The sequence below is a fragment of the Mesoplodon densirostris genome, chromosome 3 (genome assembly GCF_025265405.1).
Source record: "Mesoplodon densirostris isolate mMesDen1 chromosome 3, mMesDen1 primary haplotype, whole genome shotgun sequence".
Taxonomy (NCBI): Eukaryota; Metazoa; Chordata; class Mammalia; order Artiodactyla; family Ziphiidae; genus Mesoplodon; species Mesoplodon densirostris.
The window spans coordinates 136504693-136520135 of NC_082663.1; the positions used below are offsets into that span (position 1 = coordinate 136504693).

Genomic DNA, 15443 nt, shown 5'->3' on the forward strand with positions numbered 1-15443 from the left:
GGCTCTCTTCGTTCAAGACAGAGCCACCAGCCACAAATTGAGTCTCGGAGAGAGAGAGAGGGAACGAAAGCACCTCGTCACCTCCCTGCAGGACTCTGCCAGAGTCTCTTGACCCGACCCTATTTATACCGCAAGCCCTTTGTGACCCGTCACCATCACATCACACACCCCTTTGTTGAGCCTCTAAGCCCCCACCCCCTTGGGGCAGGCTCACCAGCCTCCCCCTAAACCAACCACCACGTCCATAGGGAACAGGCTGACCCTGCCAGGGTATAGGTGTGGGTAGGCTGGATAGTCTTTCTACTCAAAAGGTTGAGAAAACCCTCCTGCTTTTGTAAATATCTGGGTGGTTTCCAGTCTTGTTGTTGTTACAAATCTCCCTGCAGGGACCATCTTCGTGCTTCTGCTGAATGATGTCCTGGGGATAAAATCCTGGAAGTGGACCGTGTACTTGCTAAGGGCAGGCATCCTATGGGGACTGCTGTTCTCTGTGCCCCCAGCGTATATAGCACAGTGCTGGCAGGAACTTAGAAAGAGTGCTACCTGTCAGAGTCCCATTGGTACTGTCATTTCCAGGATATGGAGAATTTTCTCACCCATCTTCTCTTTTCAAGGAGGCTAACTTTTTATATTTATATTTTTTTACAGTTTTAGAAACTTTTTATTGTGAAATATAACACACATTCATGAAAGTGCACAAACCATAAATATATAGCTTAATGAGTAACAAGAAAGTGAACACCCTTGTAGCTGCCACCCAGAGCAAGAAATAGAACCCTGCCAGCCCCTCTTCTGCATGCTCCCTCCCCACAAAGGTAACCCAACCTTGGCCTCTATATTTTTTCTTTTCCGTCTTCTTTTTTATTGACGTATAGTTGATTTACAATGTTGTGTTAATTTCTGTTGTGTTAATTTCGTCTGTTAATTTCTGATTCCGTTTTATGTATATATATATATATATATATATATATATATATATTCTTTTTCATATTCTTTTCCATTATGGTTTATCACAGGATATTGAATATAGTTCCCTGTGTTATATGGTAGGACTTTGTGGTCTGTCCATCCTATATGTAATAATTTGCATCTGCTAACCCCAAACTCCCAATCCATCCCTTCCCTACCACCCCCTTGGCAGCCACAAGTCTGTTCTCTATGTCTGTGAGTCTCTTTCTGTTTCGTAGATAAGTTCATTTGTGTCATATTTTAGATTCCACAAATGTGATATCATGCGGTATTTGTCTTTCTCTTTCTGATGTACTTCACTTAGTATGATAATCTCTAGGTCCATCCATGTTGCTGCAAATGGCATTATTCCATTCTTTTTATGGCTGAGTAGTATTCCATTTTATATACGTACCTCATCTTCTATCTATATCCCTTCATCTGTTGGTGGACATTTAGGTTGTTTCCATGTCTTAGCTATAGTGAATAGTGCTGCTATGACATAGGGGTGCATGTATGTTTTGAATTAGAGTTTTGTTGAGATGTATGCCCAGGAGAGGAGTGGGATTGCTGGATCATATGGTAATTCTATTTTGAGTTTTTTGAGGAACCTCCACACTGTTTTCCACAGTCGCTCTACCGATTTAACTTCCAACACTGTAGGAGGGCTCCCTTTTCTCCATACCCTCTCCAGCATTTGTTCTTTGTAAACTTTTTAAGGATGGCCATTCTGACTGGTGTGAGGTGTAGTTTTGATTTTGATCATTGATCATCACGGTGTCTTTCAAAACATACCCTCCAGTCTCCTCATTATATAGATCCTGTGGCCAAAAATAGGAAGTCACATAAAGTCCCATATTAACAACCCCCCCAGCCAAATACTTCTTTTCATAGAAACCACAGTACCCTCCACAAAGCGCACATTTGATCAGGCCACTCCCCTATTTAAAACATATCATGGCTTTGCCTCACTCCAAGGTCAGAAATCAAAATCCTTTAAATGGACCTCAAAGCCTTGCATGGCCTGGCCCCTGCTGTGTTCCCCAGCATCACATCACGCTTGCTCTGCCAGCCACGACACTGCCTTCAATATTTTGAGGCAACTTGCTTCTTCCCACCATAGCACGTCTTTCTTCTGTCTGAAAGACTCCAGTCGATCACAACGATCCTGTGAATGACCTTATTTTGCTGTAGGGAAAAAAACCCTTCCCTTTCTAGTATGTATGTGTGTTGCCAGACTTGAAGTATGGGACATTGGTTAGTTTGTAATCAACCATCCATTGCCTAATTGCACTTGCAGCTGCAGAATTGCTACCATGGTGATGAACATTGCTGTCAAAAATATTGGCCTTGATCTGATAGGGTGTACTGACTTGATACCCAAATTGATGTCTCCCTCCAGAGGAAGATGCCTGTTGCTTTGAAATACGTAGGTATCTGTGCATGTGTCTCTTGATGAACTGTCAAGATAGAAAAGGAAATCCAGAGAAAGTGCCAGGCAGGGCACGTTGCGGTGGGCAAGTCCCCACCTCCACTTTACTACTTCACTGGAGGTGTAAACTGTGTAAACCGTGGGTCTGCTCAGCTAACGCCCTGCATAGTGGACTAACTAGGTTCACGTTAAAGAAGTCCTTTGGGGTGAGGGAGTGAGAATGCATAATACAGGCTAAGAAAGACAAAAGGTGAAGCCAAGGGTACAGAATCGTAAGATGAAGCTGTTTTAAGTAGGCTGATTCAGCCTCTGGCATAGTGAAAATGTGGGGCTCTTCAGTCAAAGGCTTTGGAAAGAGTTCCCCTTTATCTCCCTCCTCTACCCCGTAACTCCTCACATTTCCAGAAGGCTTCCCCCAAATCCCTCTCAGGTCTTAGAGAACATGGCTCTTTCTCTCCTCTTACCAAGACCCACTGCTTCAAGAGTTAACTCCAAGGACACATTGATCCCCACAATCTATTGGTCTTTGTGTATCAGAAATCACAAGATGGGATTTTCCAGCCACCCACCAGAGCAACGGAGAAGGGCTTCCTCTCATCCTCCCAAGCTACCACTCCTCCCAGAATCCGTATCTTATTTCTCACCTCCTCCACCTCTACCATTTAATTTGCTCTGCAGAGAAGTTCCCTAAGTTTTACTGGAAACCCAACTTCCGTCCTAGTAGACCCTGTTGTCACAGAAGGGAATGAGCAGAGAACTGCAAGGCTAGCAGTTGACTCCCCGGCTCATACAAACACACATGGTTCTCAGAGGCATTCTTCTCAAATCCAACGGTTGTTAACTGTCATCAACAGTTACTCTAATCCAACTGTTGTTAACAATTTAATGATTTTCATGGACTCATGAAATTTATTTACAACTTTTTAAAATTGGAAAGACTTTTTTATAATGGACATTTAAAAAGGCATAATCTCATTATGAAATGAGATTCCGTAATCTCATTTATGATTTTTTTATTTTTTAAATTTTTTTTTAACAAATATAATCAGTTATACATATACATATGTTTCCATATCCCCTCCCTTTTGCATCTCCCTCCCACCCTCCCTATCCCACCCCTCCAGGCGGTCACAAAGCACGGAGCTGATCTCCCTGTGCTATGCGGCTGCTTCCCACTAGCTATCTACCTTACGTTTGGTCGTGTATATATGTCCATGCCGCTCTTTCACTTTGTCACAGCTTACCCTTCCCCCTCCCCATATCCTCAAGTCCATTCTCTAGTAGGTCTGTGTCTTTATTCCTGTCTTACCCCTATGTTCTTCATGACATTTTTTTTTCTTAAATTCCATATATATGTGTTAGCATACGGTATTTGTCTTTCTCTTTCTGACTTACTTCACTCTGTATGACAGACTCTAGGTCTATCCACCTCATTACAAATAGCTCAATTTCATTTCTTTTTATGGCTGAGTAATATTCCATTGTATATATGTGCCACATCTTCTTTATCCATTCATCCGATGATGGACACTTAGGTTGTTTCCATCTCCGGGCTATGGTAAATAGGGCTGCTATGAACATTTTGGTACATGTCTCTTTTTGAATTATGGTTTTCTCAGGGTATATGCCCAGTAGTGGGATTGCTGGGTCATATGGTAGTTCTATTTGTAGTTTTTTAAGGCACCTCCATACTGTTCTCCATAGTGGCTGTACCAATTCACATTCCCACCAGCAGTGGAAGAGTGTTCCCTTTTCTCCACACCCTCTCCAGCATTTATTGTTTCTAGATTTTTTGATGATGGCCATTCTGACTGGTGTGAGATGATATCTCATTGTAGTTTTGACTTGCATTTCTCTAATGAGTAAAGATGTTGAGCATCCTTTCATGTGTTTGTTGGCAGTCTGTATATCTTCTGTGGAGAAATGTCTATTTAGGTCTTCTGCCCATTTTTGGATTGCGTTGTTTGTTTTTTTGTTATTGAGCTGCATGAGCTGCTTATAAATTTTGGAGATTAATCCTTTGTCAGTTGCTTCATTTGCAAATATTTTCTCCCATTCTGAGGGTTGTCTTTTGGTCTTGTTTATGGTTTCCTTTGCTGTGCAAAAGCTTTGAAGTTTCATTAGGTCCCATGTGTTTATTTTTGTCTTTATTTCCATTTCTCTAGGAGGTGGGTCAAAAAGGATCTTGCTGTGATTTATGTCATAGAGTGTTCTGCCTATGTTTTCCTCTAAGAGTTTGATAGTTTCTGGCCTTACATTTAGGTCTTTAATCCATTTTGAGCTTATTTTTGTGTATGGTGTTAGGGAGTGATCTAATCTCATACTTTTACATGTCCCTATCCAGTTTTCCCAGCACCACTTATTGAAGAGACTGTCCTTTCTCCACTGTACATTCCTGCCTCCTTTATCAAAGATAAGGTGACCATATGTCCGTGGGTTTAACTCTGGGCTTTCTATCCTGTTCCATTGATCTATCTTTCTGTTTTTGTGCCAGTACCATACTGTCTTGATTACTGTAGCTTTGTAGTATAGTCTGAAGTCAGGGAGCCTGATTCCTCCAGCTCCATTTTTCGTTCTCAAGATTGCTTTGGGTATTCGGGGTCTTTTGTGTTTCCATACAAATTGTGAAATTTTTTGTTCTAGTTCTGTGAAAAATGCCAGTGGTAGTTTGATAGGGATTGCATTGAATCTGTAGATTGCTTTGGGTAGTAGAGTCATTTTCACCATGTTGATTCTTCCAATCCAAGAACATGGTACATCTCTCCATCTATTTGTATCATCTTTAATTTCTTTCATCAGTGTCTTATAATTTTCTGTATACAGGTCTTTTGTCTCCTTAGGTAGGTTTATTCCTAGATATTTTATTCTTTTTGTTGCAATGGTAAATGGGAGTGTTTCCTTGATTTCACTTTCAGATTTTTCATCATTAGTATATAGGAATGCCAGAGATTTCTGTGCATTAATTTTGTATCCTGCAACTTTACCAAATTCATTGATTAACTCTAGTAGTTTTCTGGTAGCATCTTTAGGATTCTCTATGTATAGTATCATGTCATCTGCAAACAGTGACAGCTTTACTTCTTCTTTTCCAATTTGGATTCCTTTTATTTCCTTTTCTTCTCTGATTGCTGTGGCTAAAACTTCCAAAACTATGTTGAATAAGAGTGGTGAGAGTGGGCAACCTTGTCTTGTTCCTGATCTTAGTGGAAATGGTTTCAGTTTTTCACCATTGAGGACGATGCTGGCTGTGGGTTTGTCATATATGGCCTTTATTATGTTGAGGAAAGTTCCCTCTATGCCTACTTTCTGCAGGGTTTTTATCATAAATGGGTGTTGAATTTTGTCGAAAGCTTTCTCTGCATCTATTGAGATGATCATATGGTTTTTCTCCTTCAGTTTGTTAATATGGTGTATCACGTTGATTGATTTGCGTATATTGAAGAATCCTTGCATTCCTGGAATAAACCCCACTTGATCATGGTGTATGATCCTTTTAATGTGCTGTTGGATTCTGTTTGCTAGTATTTTGTTGAGGATTTTTGCATCTATGTTCATCAGTGATATTGGCCTGTAGTTTTCTTTCTTTGTGACATCCTTGTCTGGTTTTGGTATCAAGGTGATGGTGGCCTCGTAGAATGAGTTTGGGAGTGTTCCTCCCTCTGCTATATTTTGGAAGAGTTTCAGAAGGATAGGTGTTAGCTCTTCTCTAAATGCTTGATAGAATTCACCTGTGAAGCCATCTGGTCCTGGGCTTTTGTTTGTTGGAAGATTTTTTATCACAGTTTCAATTTCAGTGCTTGTGATTGGTCTGTTCATATTTTCTATTTCTTCCTGATTCAGTCTTGGCAGGTTGTGCATTTCTAAGAATTTGTCCATTTCTTCCAGGTTGTCCATTTTATTGGCATGGAGTTGCTTATAGTAATCTCTCATGATCTTTTGTATTTCTGCAGTGTCAGTTGTTACTTCTCCTTTTTCATTTCTAATTCTATTGATTTGAGTCTTCTCCCTTTTTTTCTTGATGAGTCTGGCTAATGGTTTATCAATTTTGTTTATCTTCTCAAAGAACCAGCTTTTAGTTTTATTGATCTTTGCTATCGTTTCCTTCATTTCTTTTTCATTTATTTCTGATCTGATTTTTATGATTTCTTTCCTTCTGCTAACTTTGGGATGTTTTTGTTCTTCTTTCTCTAATTGCTTTAGGTGCAAGGTTAGGTTGTTTATTCGAGATGTTTCCTGTTTCTTAAGGTGGGATTGTATTGCTATAAACTTCCCTCTTAGAACTGCTTTTGCTGCATCCCATAGGTTTTGGGTCGTCGTGTCTCCATTGTCATTTGTTTCTAGGTATTTTTTAATTTCCTCTTTGATTTCTTCGTTATTAAGTAGTGTATTGTTTAGCCTCCATGTGTTTGTATTTTTTACAGATCTTTTCCTGTAATTGATATCTAGTCTCATAGCATTGTGGTCAGAAAAGATACTTGATACAATTTCAATTTTCTTAAATTTACCAAGGCTTGATTTGTGACCCAAGATATGATCTATCCTGGAGAATGTTCCATGAGCACTTGAGAAAAATGTGTATTCTGTTGTTTTTGGATGGAATGTCCTATAAATATCAATCAAGTCCATCTTGTTTAATGTATCATTTAAAGCTTGTGTTTCCTTATTTATTTTCATTTTGGATGATCTGTCCATTGGTGAAAGTGGGGTGTTAAAGTCCCCTACTATGAGTGTGTTACTGTCGATTTCTCCTTTTACGGCTGTTAGTATTTGCCTTATGTATTGAGGTGCTCCTATGTTTGGTGCATAAATATTTACAATTGTTATATCTTCTTCTTGGATCGATCCCTTGATCATTATGTAGTGTCCTTCTTTGTCTCTTCTAGTAGTCTTTATTTTAAAGTCTATTTTGTCTGATATGAGAATTGCTACTCCAGCTTTCTTTTGGTTTCCATTTGCATGGAATATCTTTTTCCATCCCCTTACTTTCAGTCTGTATGTGTCTCTAGGTCTGAAGTGGGTCTCTTGTAGACAGCATATATATGGGTCTTGTTTTTGTATCCATTCAGCCAATCTGTATCTTTTGGTGGGAGCATTTAGTCCATTTACATTTAAGGTAATTATCGATATGTATGTTCCTATTCCCATTTTCTTAATTGTTTTGGGTTCGTTATTGTAGGTCTTTTCCTTCTGTTGTGTTTCTTGCCTAGAGAAGTTCCTTTAGCATTTGTTGTAAAGCTGGTTTGGTGGTGCTGAACTCTCTCAGCTTTTGCTTGTCTGTAAAGGTTTTAATTTCTCCATCAAATCTGAATGAGATCCTTGCTGGGTAGAGTAATCTTGGTTGCAGGTTTTTCTCCTTCATCACTTTAATTATGTCCTGCCACTCCCTTCTGGCTTGTAGAGTTTCTGCTGAGAGATCAGCTGTTATCCTGATGGGGATTCCCTTGTGTGTTATTTGTTGGTTTTGCCTTGCTGCTTTTAATATGATTTCTTTGTGTTTAATTTTTGACAGTTTGATTAATATGTGTCTTGGCATATTTCTCCTTGGATTTATTCTGTATGGGACTCTCTGTGCCTCCTGGACTTGATTAACTATTTCCTTTCCCATATTAGGGAAGTTTTCAACTATAATCTCTTCAAATATTTTCTCAGTCCCTTTCTTTTTCTCTTCTTCTTCTGGAACCCCTATAATTCGAATGTTGGTGCATTTAATGTTGTCCCAGAGGTCTTGAGACTGTCCTCTGTTCTTTTCATTCTTTTTTCTTTATTTTGCTCTGCAGCAGTTATTTCCACTATTTTATCTTCCACCTCACTTATCCGTTCTTCTGCCTCAGTTATTCTGCTATTGATCCCATCTAGAGTATTTTTTATTTCATGTATTGTGTTTTTAATTGATGCTTGATTCATCTTTAGTTCTTCTAGGTCCTTGTTAACTGTTTCTTGCATTTTGTCTATTCTATTTCCAAGATTTTGGATCTGGGAAATAGAATCTTGGATCATCTTTACCATCATTATTCTGAATTCTTTTTCAGGTAGACTGCCTAGTACCTCTTCATTTGTTAGGTCTGGTGGGTTTTTATCTTGCTCCTTCTCCTGCTGTGTGTTTTTCTGTCTTCTCATTTTGCTTATGTTACTGTGTTTGGGGTCTCCTTTTTGCAGGCTGCAGGTTCGTAGTTCCCGTTGTTTTTGGTGTCTGTCCCCAGTGGCTAAGGTTGGTTTAGTGGGTTGTGTAGGCTTCCTGGTGGAGGGGACTAGTGCCTGTGTTCTGGTGGATGAGGCTGGATCTTGTCTTTCTGGTGGGCAGGTGCACGTCTGGTGGTGTGTTTTGGGGTGTGTGCGGACTTTTTATGATTTTAGGCCACCTCTCTGCTAATGGGTGGCGTTGTGTTCCTGTCTTGCTAGTTGTTTGGCTTAGGGTGTCCAGCACTGTAGCTTGCTGGTCGTTGAGTGAAGCTGGGTGCTGGTGTTGAGATGGAGATCTCTGGAAGATTTTTGCCGTTTGATATTATGTGGAGCTGGGAGGTCTCTTGTGGACCAGTGTCCTGAAGTTGGCTCTCCCACCTCAGAGGCACAGCACTGACTCCTGGCTCCTCAATTTGGGATGATGTGTTGTCTATTCCTGTATTCCACAGATGCAGGGTACATCAAGTTGATTGTGGAGCTTTAATCCACTGCTTCTGAGGCTGCTGTGAGAGATTTCCCTTTCTCTTCTTTGTTCTCACAGCTCCTGGGTCTCGGCTTTGGATTTGGCCCCGCCTCTGCGTGTAGGTCGCCGGAGGGCGTCTGTTCTTCGCTCAGACAGGACAGGGTTAAAGGAGCAGCCTCTTCGGGGACTCTGGCTCACTCAGGCCAGGCGGGAGGGAGGGGCACGGAGTGCGGGGCGAGCCTGCAGCGGCAGAGGTCGGCGTGACGTTGCACCAGCCCGAGGCGCGCCGTGCGTTCTCCCAGGGAAGCCGCCCCTGGATCCCGGGACCCCGGCAGTGGCGGGCTGCACAGGCTCCCGGAAGGGCGGTGTGGGCAGTGACCTGCGCTTGCACACAGGCTTCTTGGTGGTGGCAGCAGCAGCCCCAGCGTCCCCCGCCCGTCACTGGGCTCTGCGCTTTCAGTCGCGACTCGCGCCCGTCTGTGGAGCCCCTTTAAGCAGCGCTCTTAATCCCCTCTCCTCGCGCACCAGGAAACCAAGAGGGAAGAAAAAGTCTCTTGCCTCTTCGGCAGCTCCAGAGTTTTCCCGGACTCCCTCCCGGCTAGCTGTGGCACATTAGCCCCCTTCAGGCTGAGTTCTCCCGCCAGCCCCAGTCCTCTCCCTGCGCTCTGACCGAAGCCCGAGCCTCAGCTTCCAGTGCTGCGCGCCCCGGCGGGCGAGCAGACAAGCCTCTCGGGCTGGTGAGTGCTGCTCGGCACCGATCCTCTGTGTGGGGATCTCTCCGCTTTGCCCTACCCAGGTATGTGGGGGGTTTCTTGCCTTTTGGGAGGTCTGGGGTCGTCTGCCAGCGTTCAGTAGGTGTTCTGTACGAGTTGTTCCACGTGTAGCTGTATTTCTGGTGTATCCGTGGGGGCTGATTTTTTTATTTTTAGAATCACTTTCCACATGCATACATAATTTACAGAGTTCATCAGTACAGAGCATTTTGGATTATTCTATTATTTCTTAACAATATATCTAAACCTTTCTTGTGTTCCTGGATAGTGAGTATTTATGTCACTTAGTTTCTTTATCTTATATTTATTGAAAGATATCTTTCAGACTTTGTCATCCATCTCTTGTGCATATATTGAAAGGAAAACAAAAGTGAAACAGATTGGTTGAGATATTTCTAAGGCAGTGACCGCCACTTGGCGGACAGCAATATAAAAATCATCCTCAGGTCAGAGATGTTAGAATAAAATGGAAACAATAATACATTCCCATGGACATACCCCTTTGCCTAATAGAAAAATTCCCACTCTGTTGAAGCTTTTCCTCCCAGACCATCCCTCCCTTCTTTTTACCCTACAGAAATCCACTATTGTGAATTTTGTGTTTATCATGTCCTTGTTTTTTTCTACCCTTTTAGCAAATGTGTGCCCCTACTCATATTGTTTGATCTTGTTTTTGAACTTTTCTAGCAATGGAACTATATTGTATGTATTTTTCTGACTTGCTTTTCTTATTCGACATTACGGGAGTCTCCCCCATGCTAACCTGTACAGCTGCTATTCGTCTTCACTGCTGTATCATATGCACTGTAGGCATATGCCACAATTGATCATTTCTCCTATTTGGCGAACATGTGGACTGTTCCCAGGGTTTTGCTATTACAGTTTTACTACAAACATTCCCCTAGTTGTCTCCTGGCAAGCGTTTCTCAGAGTTTATCCAGAGTATATACCGAGGAGGAAGAAGAATTTTAAGATTAAAATTTAAGAATTTTAAGAATTTTAAGATTAAAATCAGGTGGGCAAAACTTTTCTGCCAAGTGCCAGAAAATAAATATTTTAGACTTTGCAGGCCATGCGGTTTCTGAGACAGCTCCTCAAATCTGTCATTTTCATGTGAAAGCAGCCTTAGACAATATGTAAATAAATGACTGTCGCTATGCCCAATAAAACTTTATTCATAAAACCAGGCAGTTGGCAAGATTTGACCCTCAGGCTGTCAGTCCTGATCAAGATGATAAACTTCACTATTCTGGTTGCCTACAAATGCTGAGGCACCCCTTCTTTTCTTCCCTGATTATCCCTAGAGGAGACATGAGTCCTGTCTTCACTTAGTCTATGGACTGGACTGAATGACCATGTTCAGGGACCTTCAGGGAGAAAAGGAAGGGCATGGGGACATGCTGGTGGTGATGCTTCCCAGCCCGTAGTCTGTGACTTGCAGCCATAGTCTTGGGGAAACCAAAGGCAGAAAGGGGTTGAGGCAAGGCAGGGCACTAATGCTGGCTCTGCTGGGCGTGGGTGGGAGGTGGGGGTCCTGCTTGACTGGAGGCTGGGGTCTCAGGCCAAAGCACAATTCGCATCAGAGAAGTCACTACCAGGCGAGGGGACATAGAAAACACAAGATAGCATTTCTTCTGGAGTTGTATGGTTTCCTTTATTAAAGAAAGTAGGAATTGCCTACCGTCTTAGCCATGACGTCTACCTCTCAATGGTCAAGTGTGACCATTGTTTCTGAACCAGAATGAGTCCGAACCTCCTAAAGAAGGAGAAGATCATACTTAGACTCCCTGGACTGGTGGCGGACTGGCTCTTCCCCAGTTTGAGAGCTGTCCTCCCCTCCTTTGTCAACTGTTGAGTTTCCATGGCCGGATAAGGACCAGTGGGAGGATGATTTCTGGGTCTTGCCCCCTCCTGTCCTGTGGTGACCTTCACCTGTCCTGCGGTGATGGGAACTTTTCCTCGATGAAGACGTGTCCTTCTTTCCTTTTTTTCCTTCCAGGCTTCATCCCTGGGGTGGGAGACCTTCTGGCTTCCATCCCGTTCAGACGTGTAGCCTTGGCTCTGCAAGGTGGAGACCACGGGGGCTGCGACCTTCCCTTCAGCTCTTCCAGCAGCAGACTTGCTGGTTGTGACTGCACCTGGCAACACCATGCTCATGCTGCTCTCTGGACCATCTGCCCCCGTCGAGGATGTGCTGGCAACATCCGCCGAGACCAGGTTCGTGTCCGGCAGGGATAGGCTGGCAGCACCTGCGGTGGCCTGGCCGGATCCGCTTTCTCCTGGATCCTCGATGGTGGCTCCCGCCAGGCCCACGGTCATCCCTGCCGCCGATCCTTCGGCGCCTTTCAGGGCTGCAGTTGATCCATGGGGGGCATGATGGATTCCCTCTCCCCCCACAGAAGCACAAGACGTGGCTCCAGTCACGTCGCGAAGCTTGTGAAGACCAACCTCATCCTGATCCCTTTCTCTGTGGAGCTCTGTGGTCTGAGCCAAGGGGAGGAGAAACAGGTAAGATAGAGATGACAGAAAGTGAGATCAGAACTGTCCGCTCCTCTCTCATCCTGGAGCTGAGCAACTCAAGGCCTTATACTTAGAATAACCTTTGAAATCACCCAGTCTAAGCTCCCATTGGGTGCAAGACCCCATCTACTGCACCCCTGTCAAACGGCCACTCCACTTTACTTGAACAGTCCCAGGGTCAGGGAGAGCACTGATACAGTTCTCCATGATGATATACACTTTAACTTTATACCCTTGTGCTTCTCTCTCTGCAGGACAGACTCCTAGAAGTGGGGTTCCTGGGTCAAGGGATGCACACCTTCTACATTCTGGTGACTACATGGGTTGGGCTGATTTGAATCAGCATGTCAGAGTCACGGGGAGACACAATGAAGGAAGGACTTCCTAACTGTGAATGATGTTCCCCAACTGCTGAGACTACCTGGGCTGGGGTAAGTGTTCAAGAAGAGACCAGACAGTCAGGATGCTGTAGAAGGGATTACAGCCCTGGTGATGAGACCAGTGCAGCCGATATGATACCTAAGGTCTCTCTGAAATTGGGCCTCGTGGGACAATGTGGAGAAGCACTCGGAACCTCTCCAGTGTGGTGACTCCCACAGTGATAGCTCGTTTGTCCCTGACCCTTTTCAACGGCAGAAGGTATTTCCCAGGCGAGTCTCAGAGAGCACCAAAGGCTATGAAGGACCAGCTTTGCCCTGCTCTCCCAAAGCACCCTGCCCCGTGTTCCTGAGTCCCTGTAGGTGCTTACCACTAGGATGTCGGCATCCTCTGTAGTCGCTGCATCTCCAGTTTGGAGCATCGGGGTACTGCTGTAACTGTCTACCGGTGGTCTCAGGATATAGACAAGCTTTTCCCAATAGGAAAAGAGGTCTTCTTGTGCATCGGAAGAGGGGCACAGCTGCAGATAGAAAGTCCGGCCGGTAGCAAGATTCAGGCACAGCTGCTGTTTCTCACGGTTGTGGATGGAGATCTTGACAAACTTCAAGGGGAGCAGCCTGGTGAGCTCTAGGGTCTTCACGGGCTTGCAACCTCTCCCCTTGGTGATCCCGGCACAGACTTTCCTTGGTCGGGCCAGCAGCATGACGTCAGGTAGTGGGAAGAGGGGGCTGGTGGATGCGACGCCCACAGTCACCCTTCGGACGCGGTTGTCTAGGTCAATCAGTTCTCCTTTCTTGCTGACCTGGATAAAGTCGCTCTCAAACATGGGAGCGTGCTTGAAAATGTCATACTCTCCTCCCTCGTACAGTTGTCGTTGCAGGACCCCCATGGAGGTCCTCGACACCCCCACTGAACAGTAGCTATTGGCCGTGTAATGAGGTAAACTCTCACCGCTCATGGCTCTCTTCGTTCAAGACAGAGCCACCAGCCACAAATTGAGTCTCGGAGAGAGAGAGAGGGAACGAAAGCACCTCGTCACCTCCCTGCAGGACTCTGCCAGAGTCTCTTGACCCGACCCTATTTATACCGCAAGCCCTTTGTGACCCGTCACCATCACATCACACACCCCTTTGTTGAGCCTCTAAGCCCCCACCCCCTTGGGGCAGGCTCACCAGCCTCCCCCTAAACCAACCACCACGTCCATAGGGAACAGGCTGACCCTGCCAGGGTATAGGTGTGGGTAGGCTGGATAGTCTTTCTACTCAAAAGGTTGAGAAAACCCTCCTGCTTTTGTAAATATCTGGGTGGTTTCCAGTCTTGTTGTTGTTACAAATCTCCCTGCAGGGACCATCTTCGTGCTTCTGCTGAATGATGTCCTGGGGATAAAATCCTGGAAGTGGACCGTGTACTTGCTAAGGGCAGGCATCCTATGGGGATTGCTGTTCTCTGTGCCCCCAGCGTATATAGCACAGTGCTGGCAGGAACTTAGAAAGAGTGCTACCTGTCAGAGTCCCATTGGTACTGTCATTTCCAGGATATGGAGAATTTTCTCACCCATCTTCTCTTTTCAAGGAGGCTAACTTTTTATATTTATATTTTTTTACAGTTTTAGAAACTTTTTATTGTGAAATATAACACACATTCATGAAAGTGCACAAACCATAAATATATAGCTTAATGAGTAACAAGAAAGTGAACACCCTTGTAGCTGCCACCCAGAGCAAGAAATAGAACCCTGCCAGCCCCTCTTCTGCATGCTCCCTCCCCACAAAGGTAACCCAACCTTGGCCTCTATATTTTTTCTTTTCCGTCTTCTTTTTTATTGACGTATAGTTGATTTACAATGTTGTGTTAATTTCTGTTGTGTTAATTTCTTCTGTTAATTTCTGATTCCGTTTTATGTATATATATATATATATATATATTCTTTTTCATATTCTTTTCCATTATGGTTTATCACAGGATATTGAATATAGTTCCCTGTGTTATATGGTAGGACTTTGTGGTCTGTCCATCCTATATGTAATAATTTGCATCTGCTAACCCCAAACTCCCAATCCGTCCCTTCCCTACCACCCCCTTGCCAGCCACAAGTCTGTTCTCTATGTCTGTGAGTCTCTTTCTGTTTCGTAGATAAGTTCATTTGTGTCATATTTTAGATTCCACAAATGTGATATCATGCGGTATTTGTCTTTCTCTTTCTGATGTACTTCACTTAGTATGATAATCTCTAGGTCCATCCATGTTGCTGCAAATGGCATTATTCCATTCTTTTTATGGCTGAGTAGTATTCCATTTTATATACGTACCTCATCTTCTATCTATATCCCTTCATCTGTTGGTGGACATTTAGGTTGTTTCCATGTCTTAGCTATAGTGAATAGTGCTGCTATGACATAGGGGTGCATGTATGTTTTGAATTAGAGTTTTGTTGAGATGTATGCCCAGGAGAGGAGTGGGATTGCTGGATCATATGGTAATTCTATTTTGAGTTTTTTGAGGAACCTCCACACTGTTTTCCACAGTCGCTCTACCGATTTAACTTCCAACACTGTAGGAGGGCTCCCTTTTCTCCATACCCTCTCCAGCATTTGTTCTTTGTAAACTTTTTAAGGATGGCCATTCTGACTGGTGTGAGGTGTAGTTTTGATTTTGATCATTGATCATCACGGTGTCTTTCAAAACATACCCTCCAGTCTCCTCATTATATAGATCCTGTGGCCAAAAATAGGAAGTCACATAAAGTCCC

General features: G+C 43.6%; 1 pseudogene; it reads right to left on the reverse strand.

Moving 5' to 3' along the window:
- Window positions 1-11494: 11494 nt before the first annotated feature.
- Window positions 11495-13652, reverse strand: LOC132486901 (Golgi-associated RAB2 interactor protein 3-like; annotated as a pseudogene).
- Window positions 13653-15443: the final 1791 nt, after the last annotated feature.